Consider the following 18,320-nt stretch of genomic DNA (forward strand, 5'->3'; position numbering starts at 1 on the left):
TTGGGTGGTGTGGGATTTCCTACTGGCTTCTTGGGGGACCTTTTCCTGCTACCACCTGTCAGCTCTTTTCTATGGCAACAGCCCACGGCTACAGGCAACAGTGAGATTCTTTTCCCAGAGAAAGCAAGATGCCCTGGGTATCAGTTCACCCAGTGTTCTCACCCTCTCCTGAGGAGTCCTTACAGAGCAAGTACTGCACTTGCCTGAAGAGGGGCGACCTCAGCCATAAGGCAAATACCCCCTTTCCTAAAAATAGGACAAAAATGTGTTTTTGGTCAACTTGAAGTAGTGACTTCGAGGGACTTAGATAGAGTAACTCAGATGTCAACTTATGCTACTTCTGCCGATTTAGTTGTGTGAACATGTAGAAAGTCATATGTATATAAACTATTTGTAGAAATGTGGCTTTTCCATTCTTGCATTTTGTGAAATAGTTTTTATTCAAATTCTTCATGTGCATGTTGCCTAATCTCCCTGAATGTGAGCCTTCCCGTATACACAGTCGAGATGGTACATATTTCTATTGTCAAAGGTACACTACTTTTTGAATCTAGAAATAATGCTACACTGGAAATTTTATACCGTATGTCTGAGTCAGCTCAAGGGCCATCACAGAGTTCCATGGAATGGGCAGTACAAACCACAGACATTTATTTCCTCATGGTTCTGGAGGCTGGAAGTCTAGGATCGGGGTGCTGGCACGGTTGGGTGCTGATGAGGACTCTCCCTGCCTTACAGATAGAGCCTTCTTGCTGTGTCCTTGGGAGAGAGATCTTAGAAGGCCACACAGGCCTATTGGATTAGGACCTCACCCGTATGATCTCACTTAACCTTAATCTCTCCTAAAAGCCCTACCTCCAAGCACAGTCACACTGGAGGCTTGGAGACTTCATGATATGAATTTAGGGATAACACAATTTAGTCCACAGAACTAGGCCATGAGGCCCAACATATAGAATATTAGGCAGGATTCTTAAATTTGCCTTGTAGGTGTATGCTGCAGTCTCTGTGTTGCAAGGCAACTTGCAACAAGAGCTCTTTACAAGGCATTAAAGTTTGTAATTGTGAAGTCATACTATTCCGAATAATTACTAAAACTGTGTCAGATTTATTTGCCTCTTTTTACCAGTTTCATCTGGTGACCTCTGTAAGCATTCCAAACTAGTATCGATTGAGGCCTTAGCTACTGTGTCTTCTCCAAATAGTACTATTTTATTCAAAGTATAGCAATTGAGAATGTTCCTGGTACTTTGAAAAACTGTAAGTTGTCAGCTAGAAGTTGGTCATTTTTTGCCTCATAGCAAACCATGATGTGACCTTCCTTATTGGTCCCATTTTGCAAAGGCAGAGCAAGATGAAGGATGGCTGGGTAATGGGTCAGAGCTGCATGGCTAGACTTGAAGCTGGATGGATTCTCTTCCTTCCAGAGTTGTGCCCCCTTTGCTGTATCACTGGGCCTCGGGGAGCAAATGATGGGAGGAAGAGGGGGTCAATGACAACAACACCAACACCTTCCAGGGGATGAGTCTCAAAGAGAGCCCTTTGTCAGGACCCTCTGGCTGCATCACATAAAAATCCATATGAGCCACAAGAGGCAGGGATGCCTCCCCTCCACTGGGGCCAGCCCTGGGCTGGGGCAGGGAGAAGACCTTTCTGCTGCTCCTCCATGGCTTATGTGGGGATCCGGGTCCCACTCTATCTTGCTTTAAGTAAGGGTTTTAGTGGCTGCCAGCCTTTTCATCTACTGTATTTATGGAAACCACTAAAGACTTCAAAAAAGGGTTTAATTTAATGTGAGTTTCTATCTTTGAAGAAATTTTGTTTAATAGCGCAGGGAAAACTGAGCTTTCAATACAGAAGGAACAGATCTGCCTGGTAACCCTGGAGGCAGTGGGGCTGGAGAAGGGAGTGGCCAGGGAAGCCGATGAGCACGGAGGAAGGGCAATGGGCACAGGGCAGGGCCCAAGCAAAGACCTTCCAGGGAAGGCAGGGTTGTAGGATAGCACCTGCTGCTCAGTGTTCAATGACCCTGGGGTGGTGGCGGGAGCTAGACCTGGGCCATCAGGAGGGGGCCGTGTTAATCATGAGTCTGTGAGCCCTCTGGAGGCTGAGGGATTGGAGTCCCCTGGACACCCACAAGCCCTACATCTGCCCACAGTCAGCCATATGATGGTGGCTTTTTGGCTGGGTGTGTGTGATATTTCTGATTGAGTAGAAGAGGCTGTCTTTAAGGGAACTAGAGTGTGGTGGGGTGCTTGTGGTGTAGAGGAAAGCTTTGGATTAGCACAGTCCTGGGTTCAAATCCTCTTCTGCTGTTTGTGAGCTGTATGCCCTAATCTTCCTGAATGTCGGCCTTCTGTTTACACAGCAGAGACAGTAGTACCTTCTAGATCGGTGTGTACAGGACTTGTTGCTTCCATTTATCGAGTGCTTACTATGTGCATGGCGTTATGCCATGTGCTTTAATTGGGTCTTCTTTTTTTTTTTCTCTCTCTTTCTAAAGACTTTTTACTTATTTATTGAGAGAGAGCACTAACAGGGGGAGGGGCAGAGGGAGAAAAAGACTGCCTGCTGAGCAGGGAGTCCAACATGGGGCTCAATCCTAGGACCTTGGGATCATGACCTGAGCCAAAGGCAGCTGCTTAACCGACTGAGCTACCAGGCACCCCTGGGTCATCTTCTTTAAATTAGATGTTTCTGAAGGCCCAGCTGAATATCTCTCTCTGGGGGATGCTCAATAAGGGCAGCTCTTCCTTCTCCACCTTCAGAACTCATGGGCCTCAGATCCTGCCTGCAGAGTCCATGCTGGAAGAGTTCTGCAGGCCCCCCACAGCCCAGAGTCTGCTTGTGAGCCTGCCTCCCTTGTGGCTATGTGGATTGCCCAGGGCCTTGGAATATTAGATGTTAATTTTCACAGATACTGAAGGGGAAAGGCACATGTGAGAAAGAAGTGGAGAGATAAGAACATGTAGGAAGGTTATCTTTCAATTAAGAAAGGCAGTAATTCTTTCCGCCAGGAGTCTTGTCCAGGAAGATCTGTTTCATTGGTTTGGTGAGAAGCGTGCTGCATGAATGCTGCCTGGCAGGATGCTCGCCTCATGGCCTTCCTTATCTTCCACACTGGAAACCCACAGCACCTGAAGCCTCCTAGACTGAGCTCAAAGCAGGGCCTTGGGGGCCTCCCACTGGGTTTGAAGACCTGTCTTACCTCGTGGGGATGGGTCCCCCCTGGGACTGCTGGGTGGAGGGATAGCTTGGAGTGTCAGATGGTGGGAGAAAGGTGAGCATGGGGACCTCTGGCAAGGACCCAGAGGGCTTCTTTTGTTCCAAATGTCAGTCCTGTTTCTCTTCCTTCCTTTATAAAAATTAAGACTCTACTTTTTTAAGAGCAGTTTTAGGTTCACATTATATGTGAGGGGAAGGTACAGAGAGTTTCCATATTCCACCCCTTTCCCACTCTGCACAGCCTCCCCAATGCCAACATCCATCCCCACCAGAGTAGGACATTCGTTACAGCAGATGAACCTGTGTTGACATGCCATCAACACCAGAGTCCACAGTTTACACTAAGGTCACCCTTGGTTTTGGACATTCTGTGGGTTCTGACAAATGTATAATGTATCCATCATATAGCGTCATGCAGAGTATTTGCACTGCCCTGAAATTCCTCTGTGCTTGATCGGTTCATCCCTCTCCTCCACCCCCAAACTCAGGAAACTACTGATCCTTTTACTACCTCCGTAGTTTTGCTTTTTCCAGAATGTCACATAGTTGAAATCATACAGTATTTGGCTTTTTCAGATTGGCTCCTTTCACTTAGTAATATGCACTTAAGATTCTTCTGTCTTTTTATGGCTTGATAGCCCATTTCTTCTTGGCCCTGAAGAATAGTCCATTGTCTGAATGGATCAGAGTTTATCCTTTTACCTACTGAAGGACATCTTGGTAGCTTCCAAGTTTGGGTAATTATGAATAAAGCTGCTATAAATATCCATGTGCAAGTTTTTGTGTGGACATATGTTTTCAACTCCTCTTGAGTAAATGTCAAAGGATGTGGTTGATGGATTGTATGGTAAGAGCATATTTAATTCTGTAAGAAACCATCAAGTCTTCCAGAGTGGCTGCACCATGTTGCATTCCCACCAGCCATGAGTGAGCATCCCTGTTGCTCTACATCCTCCTAGCATTTGGTGTTGCCAGTGTTCTGGATTTTGGCTGTTCTAGTAGGTGTGTAGTGATATCTCATTGTTGTTTTAATTTGCATTTCCCTGGCGACATATGATGTGGAGCATCTTTTCATATGCTTACTTGCCATCTATGTTTCTTCTTTGATGAGGTACGTTTCCTGCCTTGTCCACTCATCCCCTGTAGGCCTGGCATCTGCATTCACTACCAGACATTTTTACCTATCAGAGGGTGGAATGGGTCCAATCCCGGCTTTGCCACCTTCTGAGTGTGCTGCCAGGATTCTCCAGTCTCGGTTTGGAGTGTAGCCAGACTGCCTGTTCAGTCCTGGAACATCCAGAAGTCCAGTGTGTCATCTGCTCACCAGATTCTAGTTCCTCCCTCTTTCATCTAGGGTTGCAGGGGCCTTTGAGTGTGGTGGTCACAAGGCAGTCCCTGCATAGCACAGACCCGTAAGCATGGGCAGTACTTCTCTCTTGCCTAGCCCACTGTCAGATGTCTCGTTACTTGCTTTTCTCTGCCCAGCTTGACTGTGGGTCCCCAAGGTTAGAGCTTGGCTTGCTGTTTCCAGGCCCCAGTGTTTGCTCAGGGCCCAGCACAGAGAAGGCACAGAAATGTTTGTTGTCTTGTTCACAGATGTCAGAGGACACATACCCTGTGGGGTACATCTCTGAGGAATAGGATGGAGGGAAGTGGCCTGTGCTCTCGAGCACTTCTTCTGGTGACCTGGTACCTCCACATGATGCCCTCCCTGCCAGCTGCCTAGAGATTCAGGAGGGGGGTGTGAGGCAGGGGCTCCTCTGGGGACCTGTGGTGGAGCAAGGGGAGGCATGAGTCCCTTCTTGCTGTTTGCCAGCCAAGCCACAGCTGTGTTGAGAGGGTCAGCTTTCTCTACTGGAAACTGGGAGTCCCAATTCTGTTCTGGGTTTGGAAGGGGTAATCCCTCTTGGAGGGGAATGTGCTTGTGTCTGAGCACACTGGTCTTTGTTTCTGAGCAGCAGAAGGGCTCCCTGGCAGAGCAAACAGTAGCCAATAAGCTGGAACCAAGAAAGGTCTGATCCTGAAAACAGGCTCCCAGGGCAACCTGCTCAGGGTTGCAAGGCCTGGGCTCCCACCAAAGGAACTCTGCTCACTCTCTACTCCTCAACTGTGAGCAAATGTGGCAGGAGAAATGCTTTCTGACTACAGCCCCCTAGTTGTAGAAATACCATCTTTAGCCCAGTGATCATTTGGTCACTTTACCTCTGTGTGATCTGGGGCCAATTGCTTAACCTCTCTGAGCCCGGGATAATAGGAGCTCTCTCCTAGGGTTGTTTGGAGATCAAATGAGTTAACGCCCATGAGGGCAGAGTGTCAGCAACATGGATTATTTCTTGTTTGGGCTTGAATGCCAGGCTAGATGTCCTAGCTGGCCTCAGATACACTGAACAGGGGATAAGTAGGGGGTGCTTAGTCCTCAAGGGATGTCTGTTTTTGAGCTTTGGGGGGGAAGGGACACATCCAGCCTAATTCCCAGAATAACTTGTGCCTGGGCAGGTGGCCAGCAGGTCAGAGCTAGGCCAGGGGTGCTGACAGTGCCCGTGTGAGAGGAGGTGGGAAGATGGAAAGTAATAGCCGCAGCCTTCATGGCAGTAAAAAATCTTGACAACAGTTCATGGAATAATGGTAGTCCTTCATTCCTTTGCTCTTCTCCAGGGCTTGTGGTGCCAGGTGAGCTTTCATATTGTTCATTTCATTGTTGGGAGAGGGATCGTCTAGGATTCAACAGGGAAACAGAGATTTGAGACATTCATTTGAACAAGGAAATGGTGGCATTAGACTCCGGCAGCCAGACTGTTCCTACCCAGCAGTGCAGCAGCCTCTCCAAAGAAGTGCCCCTTTGATGCTCTCAGAGTGACCGCTAACTCTGAGCGCTGTCCAAGGTTCCCGAGGAGTAAGGCAAGTGCAGGAAGAGCACCAGGGCCTCCTCAATCTGACCTGGTTGCCACCTACCCGCCTCCTCCGCAGCTGACTGCAGTCTTGCCTGGGAGGTCCTGGCTGGCTTCAGAGGTCAGCCCAGACAGGTGGACACAGTGCCCATTGGGACTGGGCAGGAACAGAGATGCTTGTCCACCTGGAGAATGGCAAAGGGAAAGTCAGTCATGCAGCCACAGGGCATAATGAAGGAACATCCCTGCTTTCTCCATCATAGGGGACTACATCCTGTCAAGGAGAGAAATGTGGTTCCTTGAAGGTACAAAAGTCTGTACACCTCAGCCTCTTGACCTTGATGCCATGGACAGCTGGGGTGGATAAGTCTTTGCTGTGGGGGCACTGCTGGATGTGTAGCAGCAGACTTGGTCCCTGCCCACTAGTTGCCAGTAGCACCCACCTTCACTCCCAGCTGTGACCACCAAAAATGTCCCAGACATTGTCCACTCTCCCCTGGGGGAGCAGAAGCATTGTTCTACACAGTGTGAAGATATGGATTCTTAGCACTTTGGGGACCGAAGTGCATTTGCAAAAGGGTAGGACATGAAGCCCAGGTGCTGGGTAGGGGTCATTCCATCTGGCTGCTCCCAAGAAGATGGCCTGGCTCTTGGTCAGACGCACAAGTGGGAAGTTTGTTTCCATTCAGATATCGTCACTGCTGACTGGTGCTGCAGACAGGCTTAGGACTGTTTTGTTTCACTTGTGCAAAGCAAGCAGGCATTGTGTGCTGTTCGTATATTGATTGACTCATCAAATGATCTGCCTCAGCTGCCTGCATTTGTTTATAGGGTGAAAATTAATGCCACAGATGTTTACTGTATAATAGGATTTGAAATCTGTTGTGGGGAGCAACCGTTGAAACCATTGGGCCAAGAATGAGAAAAACACTTCTGCAGAAAGGAGGATCTGGTTCACTAAGTAACACACGGTGCTTGCTGTCAGATGCTAACGAGAAACACGGGCCTCTTCTCTCCCTTCTGGCCAGTGCTGGCTGGCACGTCTGTCTCCTTGGCTTTCCTCTGCACTGTGCTTTGATGTGGATGTGGCACCTTCTAACGTGTTTCCATTATTGAAAGTGCTTCTCCTGCAAGGTAGCACCCAGCCTAGTGATTCATCACTAGCACCAACACAGGCCTGGGGCCACCTGTCCTCTTTCCATTCATCTCTTTTCAGGGGGCCTCAGGCAGCTCTCACTGCCCAGCAGGGCTGTCTGGACCTTGCATGTGTGTGGAATCCCCCTGGTGACACCCCTCTTAGCTCTGGCCATTGTTTGGAGCCATTGTTTGGAGTCTGATATTACTGTCCTCTGAGATATAAGCTCCTCTTTCTTGCCAAAGCATCTAAGCCACCAAACAGAGTCATGGTTGCCACTGATTCCTGGCCATGTTCATGGATCAGGGCAGATGGGGACCCCAGTGCTTTCTTACTGGAATTGTCCCACTTCTTCCTTGACTTTTGTGGGAGTCTCCCAGCCAGGAACGTCGTAGGTTGCTGGTGCCATGCTGGTGACTACCAGGGAACCCTGGAGGGAACCTCCTTTCTGGAAAGGCTTCTTCACTTGGGCTCAGGAGCACACACACTGCACTTGTATTTTCCCTTATGCTTACTCTTCAACTGGCTCTGATTGGATTCACCACAGATTAACATTTTCCATTATACGTTATAATGTGTTTTTTTAAAACCAAATCTCCCTTCACAGATTGCTGTCTTTATAATATAGGAATTATTTCTCAGTCACTTTAAAAGTCCTGCTTCATTAGCTTGGTGACTGTTTGGTAATTTGCAAAGTCACTTTCACAAGTTTTAATACTGCCCGGTTGAGAATCACAGTCATAAATGTATTAGATCTTAATAGTGTTATGATTCTGTCTGAAGTGAAAAAAATTAGAATCAGTAATTAGCTCTGACCTCCACACAAACCTATGCTGTGCAGGAGATGATGTCAATTATGCCATCAAAGCAGCCAGAATCTTCTGGTGAGGCCTTGGAGCCCTTAGTCTGGGCTCTTTGGTAAGATCAGCAGTGACAAAACCTTGCATTTCCCCTTCCTTCTTGTTGTGGCTCAGAGCACTTCCCTCCAGGTAAAGTATTTTGTGTCTAGGCTCAGCCTTCAGGGAAGTATGCAGGGGAGGCGTGGTTTCTACCCATTGGCAGACAGACATGTTGAAGCCCCCAAATTCAGGCTCCCAACTCCAGCTTTCATTTTTGACAGGTGATGTTACCCACCGGGAGGATGGGTCTAGAGGCTTCTGTTTGGATTTTTGTGTTTGGTGTTGACACTTTTCTCCATCTTCCTGGGCCAAGGCCATATCAGAGTGGTGCTGAGAGAGGGGCAAGTTGACAAGGACAGAGATGTGGGTCCCTGCTCTGGGTGTCCGAGCTCCCGGCAGAGAAGGGGTGGAATGCCTGGGCTGGTCTTCTCTCTGCTCAGTGATGTCAGTGTCACCTCTGCCTATCCGGGGGTGTCTCTGGTCCCTGCTGACCGCAAAGCCTGATACCAGCTCCCATTCCAGAGACAGGGTGGGTGGGTGGGTTGGGAGGAACTGGAGCCTCACGCTGCTTTGTCATGTTTCGTTTGCCCTGATTAATTTCTGTGCAAGCCGGAGGGAGTGGTGCTCACCCCCAGCCTCTCACAGATGTTGCAGGCCAAGGTTTTCTGGCCAAATCGATTTTGACATTTTGATAAGAACCCATTCGCCGTGTTCTGTATTTTGAATCTTTGACTCTAAGCTGTTCTGAAAACCAGCTGTGAACCTAAATCTTGTTTGTAAAATCTGCATACTGCATCAGCAGCAGAAACTGCAAGAACCTCGAGGTCATTTCATAGACACTTGAAGCGAGTTAGGCGGGATGGGTGTTATTGAATCGTGGTAGTTTATCAGACTTCTGCCACGGGAGGCACCGTGAGAGATGCATAATGAATGTCTCGAACCCGCTTCTGTCTCTTGCAGTGTTTGGAATGTAAAAAAAAAAAAAAAAAAAGGTAGAGCTTTAATGGAAATATTTTGTATTCATGAAAAAGACAGAGTCCCTGCTCTTTGGAAACTTGGTTGCAAAGTGAAACTGGACATCGTATCAGAAGCTGGAGACCTTTGTTGCTTGTAGAAGGGGAAAAAAAATGAAAAGATTGGAAGCATTTTAGGCCACTATTTGAAAGGCACACACCTTCCATCTGGCTTGAGCTTTCCATTCACAAGTGTTATTTTAGGGGGAGATCCAAGGAGTGATTGGCTGCCACCCCTCCCCCCCATCAGTGGCAGGCTCTGTCTCTCACTCCATTGTAGGTGACCCTCTGAAGAAATCATGAGAACCAAAGAGATAAACAGTGTCCAAGGAGAAAGTCTTGGACCAGGAGGGAGGGAAAGGGGCTGGAGATGGTGAGAGACCAGTGCTCCCATCTTCCCTCTCTTGTGGGGGACATTTCACATGAGGTCTTTTGTGGGTGGAAGGGACTGGAGCCATCTAGCCTCCAACCCCAGCTGACTTCCTGCACAAGGGCACTACTGTTTCTTGGTCCTGAGCTCCATGACCCTCTTCCTCTTCTCTTGGCTTGGGGTTCATTTGTGTGAGAGGAGAGGAATGTTGTGTCTGGGGTGCATATCATGAATGACAGTGCATGTGCCCCAACAAGGCTGGAGTTAAGTGAAACACCAAAAAAGTCTGTTTTGTGATGTGGAACAGAGACCAAAGGAACCAGGAGCCACTGGGCCTGAGCTCCTGTCCGGTCCTGCCACTGGCTTCCTATGTGGTTCTTAGCATAGCAGATCCCTCCTGGGGCCAACAGGGGTCCCAGCTGTACCTGGACATGTTGGGCTAGAAGATTAGCAAGGTGCCGGAAATCGTAAATGCCTGTGACTGAGCCCTTGCTTCCCAGCTACACAGACTTGCTTCATCTTTATGCACAGTGAGGTTGGGATTGTTGGAGGGAGGGGGTACTTAATAACCCTCATAGGAGAGAGCAGTGAAAATGCAGGGAGTAGGGCATCCACTCACTTACAAAGTTTAGGGGAACCCTTTACTGGAGTCTGAAGATGCATGGCCTAAACCCAGGAGTAACCCCCTACACGAGATTCTTGTTTGTGACTGTTGGTGGTTCCATGTCTGGCATTGCCAACTCCAGACCATGTGTCTACCAGGTCCAGTTTCCATTTGTTTCTGCATTCATTCAGTTCCAGAGGGTGTTAAGCATCTCTTGTAGGTCTATCTCTGTGCCAAGAAAGAGATGCAAAGATAAATAAGAGATTGTCTCTGTCTTCAAAGAGCTCACAGTCTAGTGGAAGAGGCAGACATTAACTGGCTAGTTATTAGGTAATGCAGGGAGGAAGAAATACGTATGTGGGAGTGGAGAGAAGGGTGCCTAGCTAGCTTGTGAGGGCCACAGAGGGCTTCCCAATAAGGAGATAACATCTGAGCTGAATTCCGTTCAGCATAATCTCCTTTTGACCCACACTGAGCATTTGGCTGAACCACAGATATCACAGGGCACTAGCCTTGTTTGCAAGAGGCTGAACCAGACCCCATAGTGAATACAAAATAGCGTAAGCTGTTCTTCACAAGTTGCCTACAGCTTTATGGAGCCCGCTTGGGCTTGCTCATCCCAAGACCAAGATGATTTCAAAGTATCTGCACCAAGCATAACTGGTACCCTTTGGATGGTTTTATGGCCAGTGTTTAATTTCATGGCAAGCAGAATATTCACGATTTTCAGATTCCTTGGACCAAGTAATATTTTCAACACTTTAAAGACAGTACTACCTTTATTGTGTGCATTATTCTTTCTTGAGGAGACCATGACCACCACTCACTAGTTTTTCTTACTATTGCCATTGGCTTATGAACCAGCAAGAACTCTAAGAGAGGCTTTTAAAGCAAAAAATTCTTGGGACGTCTGGCTGGCTCAGTCAGTAGAATATGCAACTCTTGATCTCAGGGTTGTGAGTTCAAGCCCCATGTCGGGTGTGGAGATTCCTTAAAAATAAATAAAATAAAAAAATAAAATAAAATAAAATAAAATAAAATAAAATAAAATAAAATAAAATAATAAAAAGAAGTAGGGGTGCCTGGGTGGCTCAGTCAATTGAGCATCTACCTTCAGTTCAGATCATGATCCCAGTGGGGAGATGGCTTCTCCCTCTTCCTCTGCTGCTCCTCATGCTTGTGTTCTCTCTCTCTCTCAAATAAATAAATAAAATCTTAAAAATAAAAAATAAATAAAGCAGCAATTCTCAATCATCTCCTTTGTTTCTGAGAAAATCATGAGCCAGAAAAAATTCTTATGCAGAAAAGAAGTATTTGATAAAAATTAACACAAACCAATGATTAAAAACTTCTAGCAAGTTGGGGATAGAAGGTCTCCTTGTCAGTGAGATGAAAGGTAAGTATAACTATCAAAAATTTATAGTACAGGGAATGCAAATTAAAACCACAGATATATAACACACCCAACCAACTGGTTAATATTTTTAAAAAACTGAGATTACCAAAAGTGGGCAAGTTTGAGGAATAATAGGAAGTGTCATACATTCTTGGTGGGGATACAAAGTAGAATAACCACTTTAGAAAAATATTGGGCATATTCTTATTAACTAAACTAAATATATATCTACCCTATGCCACAGCAATTCCTCTCTTAGGTATTTCCCAAGAGAAATGAAAATATATGTTCACAGAAACACTTGTATAAGAATGTGCTTGGCAGTTATATTTATAATAACTAAAAATAGGAAGCAACTCAGGTACTCAGGTATTTACCAACAGGTGAATGGATGGAGAGAGGTCTATTCATGCAGTGAAATAATACTCGGCAATAAAAAGGAACAAGTTACTGATATATGTCACAGCATGGATGAATCTCAGAAGCATCATGCTGAGTGAAAGAAGCCAGACACAAAAGAGTGCATATTTATGTGTTCTTTACATGAAGCTGTAGATTGGGCAAAACTAATCTATGGTGAAAAAATTTCACAGTAGTGGTTGCCTCTATTGTGAGTGATTGTGTCTGTAGTTTTACTGGGAAGGGACATGAGAGAACTTTCTGGGTTATAACAATGTCCTATATCTTGACAGATATTTGGGTTACAAAGTTATATGCATTTGTCAAAATTCATCCCATGATGCATTGGAGAACCACACATTTATTTTGTTCTGTAAACATTACCTAACCACCCCCCCCAAACAAAAAATAGCTGCAAACAAATATTGAGTTCTAGTTACCTGCAAAAGTGTAGTAATGTCTGCAATTTACTTTGAAATGCATCAGAAAATAAAAGGAATCAATGTATGCACAGAAGGATGGCCAGCTGGATAGTTATAAGATAGAGCAAATATAGCAAAAATGTTCATTGTAGGATCTAGGTGATGAGAATGAGTGTTTTCTTTGTGAAATTCTTTCAGCTTTTCTGCATGATAGTTTTCGTAATCAAATGGCAGAGGGAAACTAAGCAATATATCTTTCATGGATTCATACATATCTGATCAAAACAGATAAAAAAATGAAGGGAATTTTAAGAACAAACCAGAATAGTGTTTGTCTTTCTGGTTGGGCTTTTGAGAATGGGCTCAAAGAAATGCCCACTATGGTTTTGGGTGGAATGTTCTAGTCTCTAAGTAGGGGGTGAGGTGGGGCTGAGTTAATGGGTCTTTTACTTAAGCTTTGTAATTTACATATATCCTTTTATGTATTAAGGATTATATAACAAGATTTTTAAAAAATCTGTAAGGCTCTGAAAAATTTTTTAAGGAAATAATGAGATCTTAGAGTCAGGGGAGTTCAGTTTTAAATTGGCTTTAAATAGCTTGGGTCCAAGAGGGAATTCAGGGGAAGGGTTGTTTTATCACTAAATAGCAGGAATCCTACATGGGGTAAAAGATGGTATTTCCATAATTTTGGAAAGTGTCTCTTCAAATTTTGACTTTATTTGGTTGCAGAAATTCAACGTGATGAATATATTCAGTATGCCCCTATATATTTTTTAAAAGGATTTTATTTATTTATTTGAGAGAGCACAAGCAGGGTGAGCTGCAGAGGGAGTGGCAGAGGGAGAGGGAGGATCAGGCTCCTTGTTGAGCAGGGAGCCCAGCATGGGGCTGGATACCAGAACCCTGGGATCATGACCTGAGCTGAAGGCAGACACTTACCCCACTGATCCACCCAGGTACCCCTAGTATGCTTATATTTAAATGTTAGTAGAAAAACATAAGAGCTGATACAGCTGGGAGTCAAACTCTGGTGACCTCAAATTCAATGACTTTCCCTCCTCACTTTCAGCAAATGATCTCACTTCCTACTTCTCCAACCAAAACGGAAGACATGAATTAATATTTTTGTATCCTTTGGGTAAATACCTGGTAGTACAATTGCTGGATTGTAGGGTAGTTAGTTCTATTTTTAACTTTTTGAGGCATCTCCACTGTTTTCCACAGTGGCTGTACCAGTTGGCATTTCTACCAACTGTACAAGAGGGCTCCCCTTTCTCCATATCTTGCCAACACCTGTTGTTTCTTGTGTTGTTGATTTTAGTCATTCTGACAGGTGTGAGGTGATATCTCATTATAGTTTTGATTTGTATTTCCCTGATAATCAGTGATGTTGAGCATCTTTTCAAGTATCTGTTGGCCATCTGGATGTCTTCTTTGGAAAAATGTCTATTCAGGTTCTCTGCCCATTTTTAATTGGATTATTTGTTTTTTTTTTTTTTTTGAGTGCTGAGTTTTATAAATTCTTTATATATTTTGGATATTAACCCTTTAACAGATATGTCATTTGCAAATATCTTCCCCCATTCTGTAGGCTGCCTTTTAGTTTTGTTGATTATTTCCTTTGTTGTTCTATGGAAGTGTTGTATCACTATATTGTATACCTGAAACTAATATTACACTGTTAACTAAGTGGAATTTAAATCAAAACTTTTTACAAAGAAAAAAAGCAAAACAGAAGAAATGAAACCAGAGTATCCTAACCATGCCCCACAGCTACCAGCTTCCCAGCTGTGTCTCACTTGGACAGCTGGGAAGGTGGTCCATTCATGCTCCGTCTCTCTGAGCTCTACACCCAACCATTGGCTCCCTCCATCTTCTGGATAAATATGGGGATAGCCTTGCCTTTCTGTGCCTACTTCACATGAAAAGATCAGCATACCTAGAGTGCTCAGAATAGTGCCTGGCATATTGTACAAATTGAGTAAACGTGAGCTGTTAGCTTTTATTCTTAATGACTTAACTCTGCCCATTATGCCTCCTTTCTGTATCTCACTATATAATTTAATATAATTTCATCCTCCACTAGTGCCCTTCACCCAAGTGTCTTGAAGTGATCCCCCACTGGCTGTGTCTATCCTATAATCCCTGAAAGTGCTCCCACCAATGACCTCCTGGTTTCTCAGTCCTCATTTCTCTGGATGCCTCTCTGAACCACGTTTATTTATTCATATAGATGTCCTCTGGCATTCCTTCTAACTCCTGCTGCCTTCTCTTTTATCTTTGTGAGCTCCTATCTCTATGCTTATTCCTTAGGGGCTGGTGACCCTCAAGACCTGGCCAGATTTCATCTGCATCTATGGCTTTGGTTCCTCTGGTGACAGCCAAGTCCTCATTCCCAGCCCACAGCTTTCCTAGCTGTCAGAACACTGGTTGGTCCATGGTACTATGGACACCTCCACCTGGACACCCCATGCTCATTCCCCAACCCTGGAATGTGCACACATTCCAGTTCTGTTGTGGGTTACAGTGCCATCCTTGAGTTCTTGTCTCTCAGCTCCCACATTCATCAGTCACCACTCATGTCAACTTCTGCCGATATCTGTCCTTGCTGTACCTATCCTAGTTCTGGCACCCACCATCTCCTTCCTGGACATGCAAAAGCCTTACTCTTCTCCCTGTTTTCTCTCTTGTCCTCCTTTAATCTGTTCTTTCTACTGAGACCACAATAACTTCCCAAACCTCAATTTTGGTGACATCAGTCTCTACATAGAACTTTGTAGGACCTCCCAGCTGCTCTTTCACAAGATGTACGATGGAGCCTAGTCCAGCCCCAGGCTGCTGTGTGGCCTCTTCTTCTACCACCCCTTCCATCTCTCAGGTCCTCAGTGTCCAATCACAGCAGGTCCAACTCTTGCCTGGCAGGCTTTTCCATCTTGTACTCTCTTCCTGGGACACTCCTTCTCCCCTTGTTCACTTGGATGATTCCTCCCCATCCTCTAGCACTCAGCTTAGCTGCCACTTCCCCTAGGAAGCCTCCTATGATCTCTTTCCTCATTCATGCAACACTACTCATTGAGTGTTTGCTTACTCCATCCAGGCACTGAGCTGGAGTGCCGAGGAAGAGAGGCAAGGCTCTTACCTTCACAGAGCTGATATCTATGGGGGCGGGGGGTGCACAATAAGTGAATAAATGATTCATCTGGTAGGTTCCAATATTGTTAATAGCACTTAAGAAAGTAAAACAAGATAACACAGCACCAAGTCAGAAACATCAAATAATCTACTCCTGGTGACATTTGAGCTTTTACCTGAAAGTGCTGAAGAAACCAGCCATGCAAAGATCAGAGGGAAAGACAGCCCAGGAAGAAGAAACAAGTCAAAAGGCCCCGAGGTGGGGCTTCTTGATATGTTTGAAGAATAGGAAGAAGACCAAGGTTTCTGGGGCACAGTGAGCCCCAAGGAGAGCAGTAGGATATCAGGCCTCCATGGCTCACTGGGGGAAGACTCATCACTTGTAGGTCACAGTAAAGAGTTTGGATTTTATTTTTAGTGTGGTTGAAGCCATTGGAGGGTTTTAACCAATGTGTGATACAGTCTGATACAGTTTTTAAAAAATATAACAACTTTATTGAGACAATTCACTTACAATATAATTCACCCCTTTAAAGTGTACAATTCAATGATTTTTAGTGTCTTCATAGAACTGTACAACTTATCACAACAGGATAATCAGGATTTCATAATCAGGATAAATGTTCATTACTCTAAAAAGAAACCCTTGTACCCATGAGCCTTCACTCCCCATTTCCCCCCAACCCCTCCAGCCCAAGACAATCAAGAATATACTTTCTCTATATATAGATTTACCTGTTCTGCACATTTCATATAAATAAAATGATACAATATGTGGTCTCTTGTGACTGGCCTCTTTCACTTAGCATGATGTTCTCAAGGTTGCTAATACTGTAGCAGGTGTCAGTACTTCATTCTTTTTTTTGGCCAAATAATATTCCAGTATGTGGATGGACCACATTGTGCTGGTCCATTATCAGCTGATGGACATCTGGGTTGCTTCTACTTTTTAGCTTCTGTGAATGTTTGTGTACAAGTTTTTCTGTGGACACACATTTTCAGTCCTCTTAGGCATGTAAGTAGGGATGAAATTGCTGGGTCACATGGCAACTCTACATTCAATCTTTTGAGGAACTGTTGGACTGTTTTCTAAAGCACCTGCACCCTTTTATTTCCACACGAGATTTAGTTTGAAAGGTTTAAAAGTTTCAGTTCTCTCCTGCTATGGAGAATGGGTTAAGGGGGAAAGAGTAGCAGCAGGAAGACCTATTGGGAGGCCACTATAGGACCTCTGGGGAGAAGAACTGATCCTCTACACTGGGATTTTGCACTGGAGATGGAGGCAAGTGAACAGGTCAGGGTGCATCTTGGAGGCATTGCTGACAGAGTTTCTGGGGTGGCAGGTACTGTGAAGGAAGGAAGAGTCAGGACGGCTTTCTAAGGTCAGAGAGTGGGTGGTTGTGCCACCTGGTGAGGTAGTGGGGACTGGGAGGTAACTAGGTGCTCTCCTGAGCATAAATTAAGTTTCAGATGCCTACTGGCTATTCTGAGAAGAGACTGGGAGAAGGCGGTGGATACTCGAGTACACAGGTCAGGGCTGGAGAGACACATTTGGTACTACAGCTTAGAGATAACAGTTATAGTCTGAAGATGTTGGTTAACCTTCAGAGGGAGTTAAGGCAGAGAAGTTGGTCTTGGAATGAGTGATGGGGTACTCCAGCACTTAGGGGTTAAGCAGGGAAGACTACTGCAGAAGTCTGAAGATGACTTCTAGTGAGGGAGGAGGAAGCTCAGGAGACCATGGAAGGTTTCATGGAAACAGAGAGGAGGGACATGTTTTAAGAAGGATGGTGTCAGGGGATCCCTGGGTGGTTCAGCGGTTTAGCACCTGCCTTTGGCCCAGGGCGTGATCTTGGAGTCCCAGGATTGAGTCCCACATCAGGCTCCCTGCATGGAGCCTGCTTCTCCCTCTGCCTGTGTCTCTGCCTCTCTCTGTGTGTCTCTCATGAATAAATAAATAAAATCTTAAAAAAAAGAAGAAGAATAGTGTCGCATGCTTCTGGAAGTCATAGTTGTTTGGAGGCTGAGAAATGACCATTACATATGGCCACATACATGTGATTTTTGTGGTGTGGAGAGCATGCCGAAGTGATAGGAGTAAAGGAGAGAAAAGGCAGTGAGTCATAACCGTGAAACTTCTTAGTCAGTTTTGACTAGACTGATGATTCAGAAGGGAGAGGATGATCAGAGAAGTCTTTGAGAGCATGAGGGGCCAGACCCAAGCCCAGGGGGACAGTGGCCCCTGGTAGGAGCACTGGGCAGGAAGGAATGCGGGGAAGGCAGGTGGTGCTTAGGTGGGACAGCAGGATGTGGAGTGAACGTGGGATTAGTTCATGACCCAGCACTCCTGTTTTCTCAGAGAAATATAAAAATCAATCAAGGGGTGGTGGAAGGGGAGGTGGGCGGGGGGGTGGGGGTGACTGGGTGATGGGCACTGAAGTGGGCACTTGACGGATGAGCACTGGGTGTTATTCTGTATGTTGGCAAATTGAACACCAATAAAAAATAAATTTATTATTAAAAAAAAAACCTAAACTGTATTATGATGGCAGAGGCCAGATTGGAGAGGAAAAGAATGATCTGGGGGTAGTAGAGCAGAGTGTGGGGGATGGCCCATAGATTTGTAATGGTAGAGATAAGAAGGAAAGGACAGGCAGTATGATGTAGTGGCATCAGCTCTCAAGGAACTGTGGTTTTGAAGGAGGAAACAGGAAAAATATTTTGGAGCTGGTAATAGTGAATGAGGAGGGCACCAGCTTCAGCTTTAGGTTCTGTGGTACTTGGGGTATGAAAGAGGGCCATTGATGAGGACTCAGAAAGCATCCTTGAGGAAC

The 18,320-nt window shown here is 45.4% G+C and overlaps 1 protein-coding gene across 6 annotated transcripts in view; it reads left to right on the plus strand.

Moving 5' to 3' along the window:
- Positions 1–18,320, plus strand: part of LOC121499484 (calmodulin-binding transcription activator 1) — a 734,632-nt gene that overhangs the window by 198,023 nt on the left and 518,289 nt on the right. The window lies entirely within an intron of this gene.

The sequence above is a fragment of the Vulpes lagopus genome, chromosome 10, assembly GCF_018345385.1.
Source record: "Vulpes lagopus strain Blue_001 chromosome 10, ASM1834538v1, whole genome shotgun sequence".
Taxonomy (NCBI): Eukaryota; Metazoa; Chordata; class Mammalia; order Carnivora; family Canidae; genus Vulpes; species Vulpes lagopus.